Raw genomic sequence first — 15,157 nt, forward strand, 5'->3', positions numbered from 1 at the left:
TGTTTACTTCCTGGGTAGGTAGAACAAGGAAATCACTGCATGGAGCAGAATGATCTCCTCTGTCACACAGAGCAGCAATATGTTATTTCCATGCAGTAGGAACAAATACCACGTCTTTTTAAAAAACAGGAGTACTAATGCTGGTATTTCTCGTTACCTACTGAAATATGGCTATTTGGAGCAAGAGACAGCACTAGAATGTTTGCTACCATTGTTTAATAAAAACAGAGTCCATGTAACAACAATATAATATCTACGTTAGACCATCCTCCATGTGGTGGGACTAGAAATGTGTCAAGACTCCTGACTGTGATGTAATAGCATCTGTCATCTCAGAATTTAATGGAGAGCAACAGTGAAGAAGAAAATGTTGTTCTTTGCAGTATTCCACACATCAGAGAGAATATTTGGGGGTATAATGGACTAGATTTCCCTGAGCTGTCTGTACCACACACACTGGTACACAATGTACTGCATTGATCATCTACTCATCTGCACTGGGATCTTTCCTCTTTCCCAGCTTCAGTGCTCTAAGACAGGTTGGTAGTGAAAAAGGAATGAGCATTTTGTTGTTCATGTTTAGGGCACTGTGGACCTCTAGCCCTTTACCCCTGCTAAGAAGGTTATTGATGGCAATTGCAGTCTCCTGTCATGTCCTGGATTAACCACAGGAAAATACTTGACAAATCCTGAGACAAATCCTGCTCTGGACTGAAATTAAAGCAAAAAGTGTCAGTTTGGGTTTTTTCCAAGTGTCCTGCATCCCTTTCACATGCACATTTATAATCACAGCTGCCTCTTAGGCTTGTTCATCAATAACTGCAAGCGAAATCCACCTCTAACTACACTTGCATTCACAGGTACTCTCACTGCTGGGAGTACAAACCCATTTTCTCTTAGACTTTTCTGACTACCTGATCTCCAACTATCACAGTTTTTCAACTACACAGCATTTATGCATGCATAAGTATAACTGCTACTAGAAATATCATGCCAGTATCAGTATCAGGTCAGTTCTGTTAGCACCACCAGTGTTCCAAGACTGGCACAGTTACCTAAACCCAGTTCTTACTGACCACACAAGAGGGCAGTTTACAACCCCCCCTCAGCTTCTGTTCCCAGAAAGTGGAATACAGCATCCTGTGAGCACATGTGGTCTCACAAAATATAATCCACAAAATACAAAAATAATCCAATAAAGATTCTCTATCCAGACAGTCTTAATATTGAGCTCTCAGCAACCATATATGAAAAGGGAACCTTCTAATTGTTGTAATGTAGATATTATTTTTTAAAGAGTAAAATAATGTGAAGTCTCACTAATAAAATTTATCTTGCAACTCTAGAAGTCTCCTGCCTCCCTTTGCATTTAATAGAAGCTACACTCCTTGTCTCCACTGCTGGAGGCCCTATGGGAAAGAAATTTAAAGAACAGAGTTAGAATCTCTTACAAAGCAATCTTAACGACTTTTACAGACAGTATCCTGTCAGGTACTTCAGATGTTGCTTCTAGAACTCTGATAGAGCTTTAGATCTCTTAACACAGTCTAATGTAGCATTTACAAAGGGCATTCATATAGTCCTTTAGCAGGGAGCTCAGGCAACTGTATTGTTGTGACAACTGTATTGTTGTGACAAGTGAGAGAAGCAACGTTTCTTGCCCGAGGTCACAAGCAAGGTGAAGACAGAGATAAGCCTTGAATTTGGAAGTCTAAAGTTATGGTGTCCTTGCCTCATTAAAATCATTCCCACTGCCTTCAAGAAGTGCCTATGTTTCAGTAAGAATCAAGTGGCTGCAGTTTTCCTTTTAAAAGGGGGAACAATGTGTTGTTGCAGAAGAGGAAAAGCTAAGCCTTGCTTCAAACTGATTCTGGCTACAGATCCCTGGCACACCTCTCCAAATCTGTTGACAGTAAAAGGTAACTTTCAGTGGACAGGAAAACACTACAGGTTCAGCATCTGTAAAGAATGAAAGTGTCTTTTTCAATACATCCTAAAAATCACATCACTATTTGCCAAAATGGTAGACAGCTTGACACAGGAATAAAAAGCAGAGTTGTCAAAGTAATCTTTGAGGTGTCCATGAACCAGACAAAGCTTTTGGGAACAACAGTGGAGAAAGAGGAAGCCAACCAGCGCTGCTGAGCTCCACGGGATCGCTCAGCGCTGCTATGGAATCACAACCCGCAGCTATTCCACAGCTGCTTCCCCAGTCGAGACAGATCCCGGTAAATACGATCAGAGGCTAATCACTTCTACCCCAGGGATTTTGTGGCCGAACCTTTCTTCATTTGAGGGAGGGTCGGTTGAGGCTGAGCTTGGTTAGTCTCTAATGGAAGCTCTTCTGATAGGTGATTAGCTCTCCTCCAGGAAGTGACTTGGTGTTTGGGTTTCTTGCAAACCCCAGGGTTAGCAGAGGTCAGGGGATGCTGCACTTTCTCCAAGTGCCTTCATGAAAATAGCCCCACATACTTTCCATTTACAGCTGATCACCTCCATTATCCCCAAGCTAGGAGGAGATGATCAGCAATTGTTAAGTGCTTGAATCAGACTAATAGCTCACTGCTAATTCCCCCAGTAATGGGAATCTAAATTCCTGGTAAACAAACTGACTGCTTTTCACACACAGGGACGAATGCCAAAAGCCTAATATTAGAGCTCTGGAACTAAAGCTTTTAGAGCAATCCTGTCCACTCAAAGATATTTAATGACATTATGTACTAAATAATTAGAAAATGAAGGCCCGCTTGGAATCAATGGGTTACTGTCTAATTAAGATGACAAAGGGGCTCTACCCTTTTTTAAACAAGTTTATACTAAAATGGTGTACCTGATAAATGGTGCTGATAACTGTGTCTTTACCTTTGGGCAGAACAAGCAGACATTAAGCTAGCACAAAATAATGGTGTGATTTTTGGCTCATCTTTTTTCCCCTTGGTCTCTCCTGTTTTCCCGTAAGGCATGTGATTCAGCTGTTCCTCCCCCCACCAAATGACAAAATTTATTAAGCAACATTCAAATCACTTATCCTGATGGAGATAAAACCATCTTTGCCTTTGCTTTATTGTATGGCCACAATCACAGAGTTCACACCACAAGATGCTTGAAGAGCTGAGAGGTGTGGACTGGAGCTTCTAGAAGCACTTTGCAGCAAGAACTGCTAGTGAGCTTTTGAGCACAGGAGAAGATTATCTACACACAGAGAGAACTGTAAAAAGACTGAGAAATGTTCTACTGATAATATGGCTGAATTAAAATTAATTAGTAAATCATATGACATCCTTATCTTCAAACTGGAGAGACATGGGTTTGAAGGGTGGACTAATCAGTGGATAAGGAATTGGCAGCCAGGGTTGTGGTCAATGGCTCTGTGTCCAGCAGGGCGAACAAAGTGCCACTGTACTCTCCTCCCTTTCACTTTTTTCCCCACCAGACTAGCACTTAAATTGCTTTTTCTTCTGTTTAAGTTTGCCCATTAGATACTGTCATTATAGGTCACTGAGCCCCACTGCAAGAAACTGGAATTTCTTTAACCATCTGCACGCAGTTACTTGTTCTCCAGCTTTCCAAACCATCAGCTTTTTCTTTTTTTTCCGTCTCCCTAAAGAATCTTTTGATTAACTGAAGTCAATTTTGCTAAGTGCTAGTGGCTCTAAGAAGCTTGTTTTGTCAGTGATCCCCAGAGCTCCATTATGTTTTCAGGGCTACAAAACAGGAATTGCTCTGTCTTTCTGTAGAAATGTAAGATTAGCAGCTAATTCTTCCAGCCTCAAGCTCTTTGAATTTCACACCCATCATTCCAAATCAGGGTATGTGCATTTGTTATGACAGTTCTAGCAGAAATTAGCTAAGAGATTTCCCATCTTTTTCTCAATTTCAATCCATTCTTGTGCAAAATTTTTAATGCACAAGGAATCCGGATCCACAAATACATTACTCAACTGATTGCTATTCTAGTCCCAACTGGGAGCTGCAGTGGTATCACAACAGAAGGACTGTTGTGCACTGAACACTTCATTCTTAATATGCAAGTACAAATCACAGTGTAAAGGGAACTAATACAGAACTACAGATCACAGAGCAAATGCCAGTTTTATGGACATTTTCAACACAGAAAGGCCCTTAGGCAGAGAAAGATTATGACTTGTCATGAAGCAATTTACTAAAACGTTGGGAGTAATATCTGAGCTATTTTATTCACACTGTGTAGGACATGACATCCCCCCTACAGGGTTGAAATGCTAACATTAGGAGCTCAAGGTTGGCCTGTCTTCTCGAGCATCATCGAGTAACAGCTTCCAGCTGGTAAATCAGATACAATAAAATGGTAACGAAATGGAGAGATGATGAGTTGATCAATTTACTAGATTATTTTTCATTTGTTTTTGATTGATCTCAGTTAGCAGATGTCACCAGGAGCCCTGCTATTACTCATGATAGCATAGTATTGCTCAGGTATCCACCTGAGTCTGTATTTTAATTCAGGTTTTCAAGCATGAATTTTTCAATTCAGATTCCAGTTGACTGTGCTGAGGTATTTCCAAGACTGAGTCTAATACACTGTTTTATTTTTTCTTCTTGAGATATCTTCTGTGGTTTAGTTCTGATTATATCTTCAATCAGCGATGCCACATAGAAACAAGTAAAAATGATCTGCACGCTTGCTAACCTAATAATTCACTTCTGCTTTTGGGTTAAAAGTTCATATAATCTGTCTAACAGGAGACTGAAGAAATTCTTCACGAGACTGTTTTTTCCTCCCAACTGCTCAGTGCCAACCACTGCAATTTAGGACTCACAGAATCACAAAATTGGTCAGGTTGGAAGGGACTGCAGTGGGTCATCTGGTCCCACCTCCCTGCTCAAGCAGGCTCATCCCAGAGCACATGGCACAGCATTGTGTCCAGATGGCTCTGGAATATTTCCAGTGAGGGAGACTCTCAAATAGTACTCAATGAAAAAACCCAACAACATTTTAAACACAGAGCAAGGGAAAGCAGCTTCCTGCAGCACCTGTCACTGAAGATTCTACAGAAGTAAAAACATAGTTTTTCCTCAGACTCACAACCTTCTCCCAAAGGAAATAAATGAGCAAACACATACCTGGCAACAGCCACATATGCTCATGATGAGCTTCTGCAAACTAGTGTCTTTAACTTGTTAAGTGATGTAAAAAAACGTGCATTTTAATTTTTCAGATGTTGAAATCAATATTTCCCTATCTGAGAACTGGTGTTTGTAATTTTGGCAAATTGGAAGGGGCAATAATCAGATTGTCCCTTCCAATCTACCAACGTTTTTAGCTTGATTTAAGTCCTTTACATATGATGGTTGTTTCATGACCTAAAACACACAAAATGAACCATTTGTCCTGAGGTCTTCATAGCCCATCTTTATCTCAATTTACACCTTTCTTGGCAGCCACAAATCAGTCAAAGGAGCTAATAATCCATGGGGAAGGAATGCTTAGAGAAGCACTCAGTCACTGAACCAGCTCTGGACAGGCTTCTCAGCAACGTAAGTCCTGGATGCACAGACAGAAATGTAGACAGCAGAAAGACAAACTTGCTTTACACAGTATTTAAATGCGAAGTCGATCCTTTACATGGTCTATTTTGCACAGACTGAGCTAATCTGGACAAAATCTGAAATAAAAGGACACATTTCATAACACAAACAAGTGGATGGCTTCAAGCAGGGGGCTCTTTTTCAGCCTAATGCAGATGTCAGTTAATTAGAGTAGAAGGGTTATATCATTAGCAGCCAAATCGATATAAAAGGAATTAAGAGCTTGAATAGCGAGCTCCCCTGCTTTCCAGCACAGCACCCGGGGCTGTATTTAGCCAAAATTCAATACACATTAGCGGACAATCACTGTAGTCTTGTATGGGGATGTCTTCTTGAAATACTTTAATTGGACTCTCTAGTGTTATCAGCGCTAAACAAGATGTCAGATTAATGTAGAAGCCTTCCCAAATGGGACCAGCAGCCCACAGCCTGGAGAAGCCACATTTACTTCTATTAAAACCTCACTGGTTTTCCAACATGTATTAATAATATTATTTTCACAGTTACCTTAAGAAAGAGTGACTGAAAAGCATCTTTACATGCAGCTGCTCCATCCTGTAAAACTCAGCCACCTCCACACTGGCAACAGCAGGTCCACCCCTTTTTGCCATTTCAGTCCCAGGCTACATTACTCAAGAGCCCATCAGTCACACAGTTTTGACCCTGAATTTAACACCTCTGCAGAGAATACAAATCTATATTGAAACAGGCAAATCTAAAACACTCAACTGACAACTCCTGTAGCTGGTGAGATTTGATATGGCAACATTACACAAAGCACACCCTTCTCTTGACAAAAATTTAAACCCCGCCCCATTCTGTATGTTCCCTAAGTAAAACTGCAACACTGCCTTGGTCCCCTAACCAGGAAGTTGAATTTTGCCTTTAAAGGTAGCACACAGCAGCTACACCACAAATTTCCTGCACAGCAGAGTGGATTTGGCAAAACAAAGCCAAATCTTTCCACTGAAATGTTTTATCTAACAAGATCAGAAACAAGTAGATCTACAAGAGGACAGCACTGAAAGAAATGAGGCTCGTGTTCACATTCCACAGTTGTGTACAACGTAGGGCTTTGACATTTCAAGAAGAACAGAGGATAACATTAACTATATCTAAAATGCCACAGAATATTTAGTTTAAATATTCTCCGACAGAAATTTAAATTCCATAACTGACCAGGAACAGGCAGCACTGCAGCTAGTACTGCCTGGCACTATAACCTGACAAGAGTGGTTACAACATCCATGTGCTAAGGGAGATTGGAATCTGGAAGACAAACAACCACAGTGACACGGAATTTTCATTATTTCTGTTTAGATGGGTAGGCAGGACACCATGGAACATTATAGCAGACTGAGAAACACATTAACTTTTTATTATTTAAAGGTTGTTTCAAGACCTATATTCTTAAAATACATCCATCTCTACCCCTCCTATAACCCCCCATTCCCAGGAGTTTATTGTAGGACCTTATTATATAGTTTATTTTCTCACATTTCACTTAAGCATAAAAAGGAGAGTGATAATTGATAATTCCCTCCCCTTTTCTCACACCAAATCTCCATTCTTTCATGCTTAAAAAGGACACAAAGTTTGCCTCGATAATTCAGTGTCTTCAACCAAAAGCCTTTTTGAAATTGGTAACTGCTTGTGCAAAAGTATTCACACTACATCACAACTGATAATTTTGGATTACAGCTACTACCACACACTTTCAGTTGGTTTAATATCCTGCACACAAAATTTTTGGATACTGCAGTCTATCCAAACTTTTAAAAATCTGTCCCATTGTCAAACCCTGCACAATTTTTAATGATTTTATTTCTAATACCCTGTCATCTCAAAGTACATACTCTTTCACCAAGTATATTTCACCAGCCTTAACTTTATCTGTGGGGTTAACAGAGTAAATTAAAAGAGTGACTTTATGGTCAAAACCATCAGAAAGATTCCACAAGGAAAGCCTGCATACTGGGAAACAGAAAACATGAGGAGTCATTCAAGGTCTGGGGAGAATATATGAATTACTATGTAATATAAAGCAGAAAGAGCTGTTTTCCATTGGACTTTTTGAAGTCAGTGTACTGAAGAGAATCTCTGAATAAGCAAAATGTTCCAAAAGTAAAGGATCAGCAGTGCTCACTGCACAATGTGACTGTCAGGAAGAGATTTCACTTAGAAAAAAATTACAGCGTAGTCTAGGAAGAAAACTGACGTTCATTCACTGCATGGCACCTTGTTGCTGAAGGTATTGCTGAATTAACACCCAGCTACTACTGGTTTTTAAAAGTATGCCCCTGAAAAATGCATTGCAAAGATCAGCTGCCCCTTATGCAACTTCTACGGAACACAAAGTGCACAATTGCCCAACAACATAAACATGCAGCACTGTCAATCTGCTGCTGACAAGCAGCACGTTCACCCAAATTTTCTCAATTCAAAAAATTTAAAAAACCCTCCAAAACCAAACCAAAAAAAACCTCAACCCAACCCAACCAACCAAAAAACCCCAAACAAAATCACAAAGGGGAAAAAAAATAATGACAAATCCTTCTAGGGAACCATAGGAGCATTTTAATAGAGAACACGCTATGACACAATAAATTATATTGAGGAAGTGTCATGGCTCTCAGTAACTGTCTATCAATTCACAAAATACATGGACACAAGGAATCAAATTACAGCTTATGGGCCCATTACTGACTTTTGTAGCGTTTGTTAAAAGTGCTTTTTAAATAACAGTACCTCAGGTTCTTCACACAGGCCACCAGAATTTACTGCTTTTGCATGTACAGTCCAAAAAAACAACTCACCTCAGTAAAAATTCTTAAGGTTATATCAGTGCAATCTGTGTAACTTTCAAATGTTATATCACTTTCATACCATGTCCTGGAAAAAACATGAAGCTGTTATTTCTCCCCAGTAATAAATCATCTAAGCAACGTAGTACTTTCTGTAATGGAAGAGCTACACACTGTATCTTCCATTACCTTCTGGTTTAATTAAATGTTCCTTGAATAAATCTTGTGCTTACACTCTCATGACATGCTACCAGTGCTGACTTCTCCATTTATAAACTGTCTGGATTCAGTCCAATCATCCCTGCTTATTGTACCTGCCACTCACAGAAAACTCCAGGCTCTCAGGCTCAGTCTTCCTTGGACTTTCTTTGCTAGTTATTAATTCTATATGTCTGTAGAAGTGAATTAATCACGTGAGCTACGTACCAACAAACCTCTTTTAGCTTGCTTCTTTGGAGTGGCCAAGAGGCTGAAGGAGGACAGGACACCAAAATTTCCTGAAGTGAAACTACTAGAAGAAATTCAATTTACTAAGCAGGAGCACAGGCACTTGATTTAGGTTCAGCTTTCAATTAGGCAGAAAGCATGAAAAGCCTCCTCTTCACCTTTGAATACAGAATCTTCTTACTCATCTCCCCCAGCAGCACAACAGCAGTGTGGGAAGATGACTTCAGACAAGTTAGAGCAATTTTAAAACCCAAGAATCCTTCAAATGGCTACACATTCCCAGCCCACTGAAACACCAAAGTGATTTAAGCTTTGCTTTTAGTGATAACAGGCAAGAGAATGTATGTTCAGCTGCCCTCCCTCAGCAGATGAAGGGACATCTTTCAGAGAGGATGCTGTAGTAGTTTAAATCACTATTAATGATTTCAGTCATCTGACCAAATGCCACTGTGCAGCCTTGGAAGAGAAGGCATCAAGTGCCACAAGAATTCTTCCAGATCATGTCAGCACAGAATGGGGATAAGCAGTAAATCAAATGCCACTGGCAGCAAACCTACATAAAGTGATATTTTTCTTTTCCTGAACCAAGGCAGCTACCAGGAATTTCTGTAATGTTGTATTTTAATATGCACTCCATGATGATGGGGAATCAACCTTTCATGATGATAAGAAAACTAAAGGAATCCACTTTTATTGAAAACATCCCTACAAATTCCCTTATAGTGCATCTCCATTATATTAATCTAGTGGGGTTTGTGGGGATTTTATATTTCCTGCTTTTAAAAGGGAGGAAAAGAGCCACAATCCATGCACATGTTTAAAATACTTTAACAACTCAGGCACCTAGGCAAAATTCACAAAACTCTCTCAGAAACAGTTTAAAAGTACGGATTATGGAAATTAAGTACTTCAATGGCTAGAAATAACACTCAATTTATAAGTGCTGGAGTTAAACTGAAGGTTCTTATTACCTGAATTTCTGTTGACCTGTGGAAAATTCACAGGAAACAAGCTGTCACAGAAGTCACTATTGGGTTTTTTGGACTTTCTAATCCATCATAATGCAGCCAGCACCAGACAATTTAGATACACTAAATTCTGTTTCAGAACAGCATCACTCTCAAATAAAGAAAATAAAGTCAATTATATGTAGAACACACTTTAGTAATATTTAACTTAATTTCCTCAGGATGTCTAATATGATACACTGATAGATCAAGGAAATAAATTTTGCATTTGTAACAGATCCAGTGACAGCAGAAAACACTTTTGCAGCAATTCATCAACTCCTGTAGGAGTAAAGGACAACACACAACCCAAGAGTTCTGCTTTACAAATCCCTCAACTATCCTCCATTTTCTTACCTGCTGAACTTTTACTTATTCTGGCTATTAAAAAACAAACAAACAAACAAACAAACAGAACCAACCAAAAATAACCAAACCAACCAAAGAAAAGGACAAAATCAAAACCAAACCCAACCCAAACCTAGATGACTCTCTTCATTCCATAGTCTTGCTCAGACATTACAGTTAGGATTTGTGCTCTCGAGCAGTGATGACGATGCTCATCATCTCACAAGCTGTCCATAACTGCTGAGATAAGCTATTTTTCAAGGTAAATTCTACAAGGGCATCCAGAGTACCAGCATCTTTAGCATCTTCAGAAGATGCTGATCACACCCTTTTGACTACTACCCACCTCTGTTTTGTTTTGCTCTTCAGTACATACAATTCTACTTTGCACTCTGCCTCCACAGGAACTGTTATGCAGAAAACATTCTTTTGCTGAAGAGACACTGGTTTTATAGGAGCTATTTAAAGAACTGTTTTTTCCTTGATGCACTATGTAGAAAGCATTAATCAACACTAAGTTTCAAAAGAACATTAAGGAAATACAAAAGAACATTAAAGAAATACTGTGTTTCGTTTGAAAAGACCAAGTTGATGATGACATCCCTCCAATTAAATATATCCTCTCAGTAGCACAGATGCAAAATGGAAATGCTACCAAGCATTCTGATTTTGTGATGCACTGAGCAACCATAAGTCTCTCTTACAATCAGGAGGAGCTGTAGGTACCTGTCATTTAGTTATTTTGTAAGGTGAAAATTACTGCTCCAATTTTTATAAAATGCTGCTGCCTTAAAACATAGTAATGAGTTGCTGGCCACTGTAAAACATCCTCCTTTTCTCTCATAGGGAGAATAAGTATAAAGAAAAAGGAGAAAGAAGTGCCTGGACAGACCAAATATAAATAAGGATTTGCAGAAAGAACTTTTAAGTTTCCTGACATTAGAAATCTGTTCTGACTTGCTTAGTAATGAAGCTCACACATAAGGAAACTACCAGCAGCTTCGACCACTATTTTATTTCCATGCTGAGTTCTTATAGGGAGGGGAGGAAAAAAAATCCTTGCATATCAATAACTTCTATTTATTCCAGCATAAACTTTCACCAATAATGAAAGGGGCAGTTCTGCCTTCCCAAACTCAGTTCCCTCGCTCTCGACTCCAGTGGCCCCTGGAAAAAACAGCAACGGATTTGTAGCCCAACTAGTTTTTCATTACTGCCTCAGTATACAACCATTAGCACTGAAGGGAGGATGAAAGGTGTGGGACTGACATCCTCAGCACATATCACCTGCCTGGGCTGTCAGACAGCAGTGCCAGTGGGCCCTCAGCACTGCTGGGGCTGTCAGCCAGCCCAGAGTCCTGTTTCCACTGTGAGACAAGGAGCACCACTGCCTGTGTTGTCTCCAGACCCTTTTCTCCTCCATGACTCCCAGGACAGACAGCACCACACTAAATGTGACCCAGTTGAACTATTCTAGTTCCTACAATTCAGCCTAACCATAATTTTTGACCACTGGCTAAAACAATTGTCTTGGTCTCTTGAAAGGGGAGCAAGTCCATTCTCCATTAAGTCAAGAACTGCAGTTTAGCAACAATCTGAAGGCTCTTGAATAACAGAATCCAGCATCTGCATGGTTCTTTACAATCTCACTGTAATATCTTGTAATATCCAGGGGTCTTAGTGGGCCATATGCATGCTGGTTTCCTCACAGCACATGGGCTAGGTATGCATGCATAACTGCTACTGCTTTCCAGCTCATCAGAAGCTGCAATTAAATAAAATCTCTCAAAACCAGAAAATATATGGCATGAGTCAATGAATTTCTCAGATATGAAGTGATTTAGGCACAGTAAACACTTTTGCTGCATTACTCCAGGCTCCTCAGAGGCATTTTATCTCACTTCATCTCAATTAACCTCCCAAGAAAACAATTCACATCTGAACAAGACAGAGGCGAAAAAGACATTACTGACAATACACAAAAGCCTCCTCTGATGTCATAATGCTGCATTAATTGAGTCATAGGCAGATTTCCTGGAATTCAGGTTTGAAGCAGGAAAGCAGGAGATACTGACAGAAGAGCAGCTATGTGCTGAATCACAGAAGTTATTTCATATGTCAGTGAAGTTATTACTGCTAAAAGTTAAGATTTCCCAACTGCACTGTAACACATTATTCAGCTTCAAAACGTTCCCCATCTCTCAATTTTGCACATACTGTAAATGAATACTACAGTAATTCTAACTCTCTCACAGTATCTTTTATGTCACAATATGGTTTTCTACCTCCTTACTTCCAGACAAGACAACTTACTGTATACTCCTACCTGCTGCTACCTGTTCTGACACTGTTGTTCCAGCACCACCTTTTCATAGCAGCACTGACAGAAATAACCATCAGTATTTGCTACATTAAATTAAGACACTTTTTTCATTATGCTACAGTGCATTCCACACAAGAAATGTATATCAAATCCTACCTCCCACCCCTCTCCACAAGTTGCAGTCCCCATCAGAGCTGTGTGGGCCCCTCCAATCCCACACTCTAATGCTATCTGGAAACCTTCAATTGTTTAAACATTTCTATACCCTCTGCGCTTTTCAATCCTCTTCTGCATTTTAACATTCTATCTGAAGAAAAGATTGATGTGGTGAGGAGAATTGTGAAGAGGTTACTGAAATCATGAATGCTCTGGAAGTATCCAACCAGGACAGTTGTATTAGTAGCCTTGGCACACCCTTTCCCCTCCAGCTCTAGAGTTCCTCTCTGTGCTGCTCCCTCCTTTACAGGAACCATCTACTGAGATCCAAGTAATCCCACTCCTATTTGCTAGTGCTGCTCTATCAACCTTCTCATATATCCTCCCAATTCCCTATCAGCCTTCCTCCTGTTGCCAGTCTGGTCTCTCACATTCCAAGAAAGGCTCTGCCACTTCTTTCCAGTAGTGCACTCTCTCTAAGCACTACACCAGGAGTTCAAGGATTGGCAGTACCAACCAGGGGGACTAGACATGGGCTAATGTTTCCACTGCCAACACTTGCTACTGGTAACTTCCAGCCTACACCAGGTCACCGAGAGAGCTCTAACACAGCATACAATACAGTCTAGGCAGAAATATAACTCTCATTTTATTAGAAATAACTCATTGAGTCCTAGAAAGAAGAAATATAAAGGATATTGGAAAGAAAAACTTGTCTGCATGGGTTTTGACAAGAGTCCCCTCAAACAAATAAAAGTAACTCCACATGACCTGTGTCATACAGCTTACACAAATCTCAGGGGAACCTTTTTCACTTCTGACAAGCAATCTCCCACCCTTTGAAACTGTCCACAGTTGGTGACAATTTATTCCTTGGTCTCGATGTAAATCAAGTATAAATGGTTTCCCTCACACCTTAGGGTCACATGGTTTCCAAGTTTTAATGTTAATGATGTCCCAGCAGACTACAAAAGCAAAAGTGGGAGTTGCATTAACTCATAAATGGAGAATACAACCAACAGTGGAAAAGATGTTCTTACTACATCAAATTTTTCAGTGTAAAATTATACTGGAATGTGTAACCATAGCTGATTTTTAAACAAGTTAAAAAACACAGTTTTATAGCATCATAATAAAGAAGTTGAATTCAGATAATGCAGACTTTTGTCTAACTGTCAACGGATGAAATTCACTGTACTGGCACTTGGTAAAGGCCACTTACATTGGATTTCATTGAGCATCAGCTGTACCTTTGAAGATTTTAACCTTGGGAAAAAATTCCTTTTAAAGCACCTGCACAACCCATTGGTATGATGGACACAATTCCCACCCCCATTACCAACATTCATTGGTTTTGTCACTGTGTTTCTGTGAGGGACTAGAGACAGTTTCATCTAGGTAGCTGTGCAATAACATGAGGAACAAATTCCTGCTCTTCCAAGAGCACCCAGTTAATACTGCTCAGTTAACCTGTATCTCCCCAAGATATTATCAGTTTTCATGCACAGAGGATTTAATTAGTCCCCTGCTCTAAAAGCCAGCCCCGTGTGTCACTTCAAAGACCCATCTATTACAGAACGGAATGACAGGAAGAATTACGAGTTCTCGTTATGAAGCCCGTTGTGAGCAATTGAATTATCGAACTCTTAGCCAGTATGAACTTTCAACTGCTTCTCGTTGCTTTGAGAGCCCAAAGCGCCATCTCCTGCTGAGCGTCTGGAACCACAAATACCGATTTCGGCAGCCCGTGAACTGCTGCAGGGACAGCGCTTCACACACTCAAATCCGTCGGGTTGGGTACCAACAAACACGTTTTCTCACTGAACGGCTCGGTCTGGCACAGCTGCCAGAACCGCTGCCCTTCGAGAGGAGCAGTCACATGAACAGCTGGAGCACAGCTGCCCAGCACCAGAACAGGACACAGAGCATATTTTGCCCAGGTTTCAGCAAGCAGCCAAGTGGCACTTTGTGCATTTTTGCAGCAGGTTCCATATTTTGTATTGAAATCTTACCTCAAGCCTATTTTCACAGTTTCCAGCAGGAAAACACCAGGTGACACCCAGTGGGCCCGAAACTGAAGATAAACAGACCTTGATAAAATTACTTCATAGACCTCGCACACACACAATTTTTTTTTTTTTTTAAATCACTCTTTTTATTAATGTAAAACTAAACAAAGAAGACAAAACGGACAAGATGAGACTGGGTTTAGGCCTTGAACCGGGTCCAGAAGGCAGGAAACTGAGTGTAAGAATTAGTGACATTCATGGCTCACCAAAAGCAAACAAACAAACAAACAAAAAACCAAAATATTTTCTTACAATAATAATGAGACAAGTGTGATGACACCATGCTCAACAGTGACATTCCTTTCATCACCAGTGAGCTTGCTGCCAATTCAAACATTGGGTCCTCTGGTTCAAGTCACTTCTGCAATAAAAGAAGTAATTTTGAAGGGCACTTTCATGCTACAGAATGTTTATGGCGTTTACCCTCAGAAAAAA

Source organism: Lepidothrix coronata, unplaced genomic scaffold (assembly GCF_001604755.1).
Source record: "Lepidothrix coronata isolate B3197 unplaced genomic scaffold, Lepidothrix_coronata-1.0 Scaffold100, whole genome shotgun sequence".
Lineage (NCBI taxonomy): Eukaryota > Metazoa > Chordata > Aves > Passeriformes > Pipridae > Lepidothrix > Lepidothrix coronata.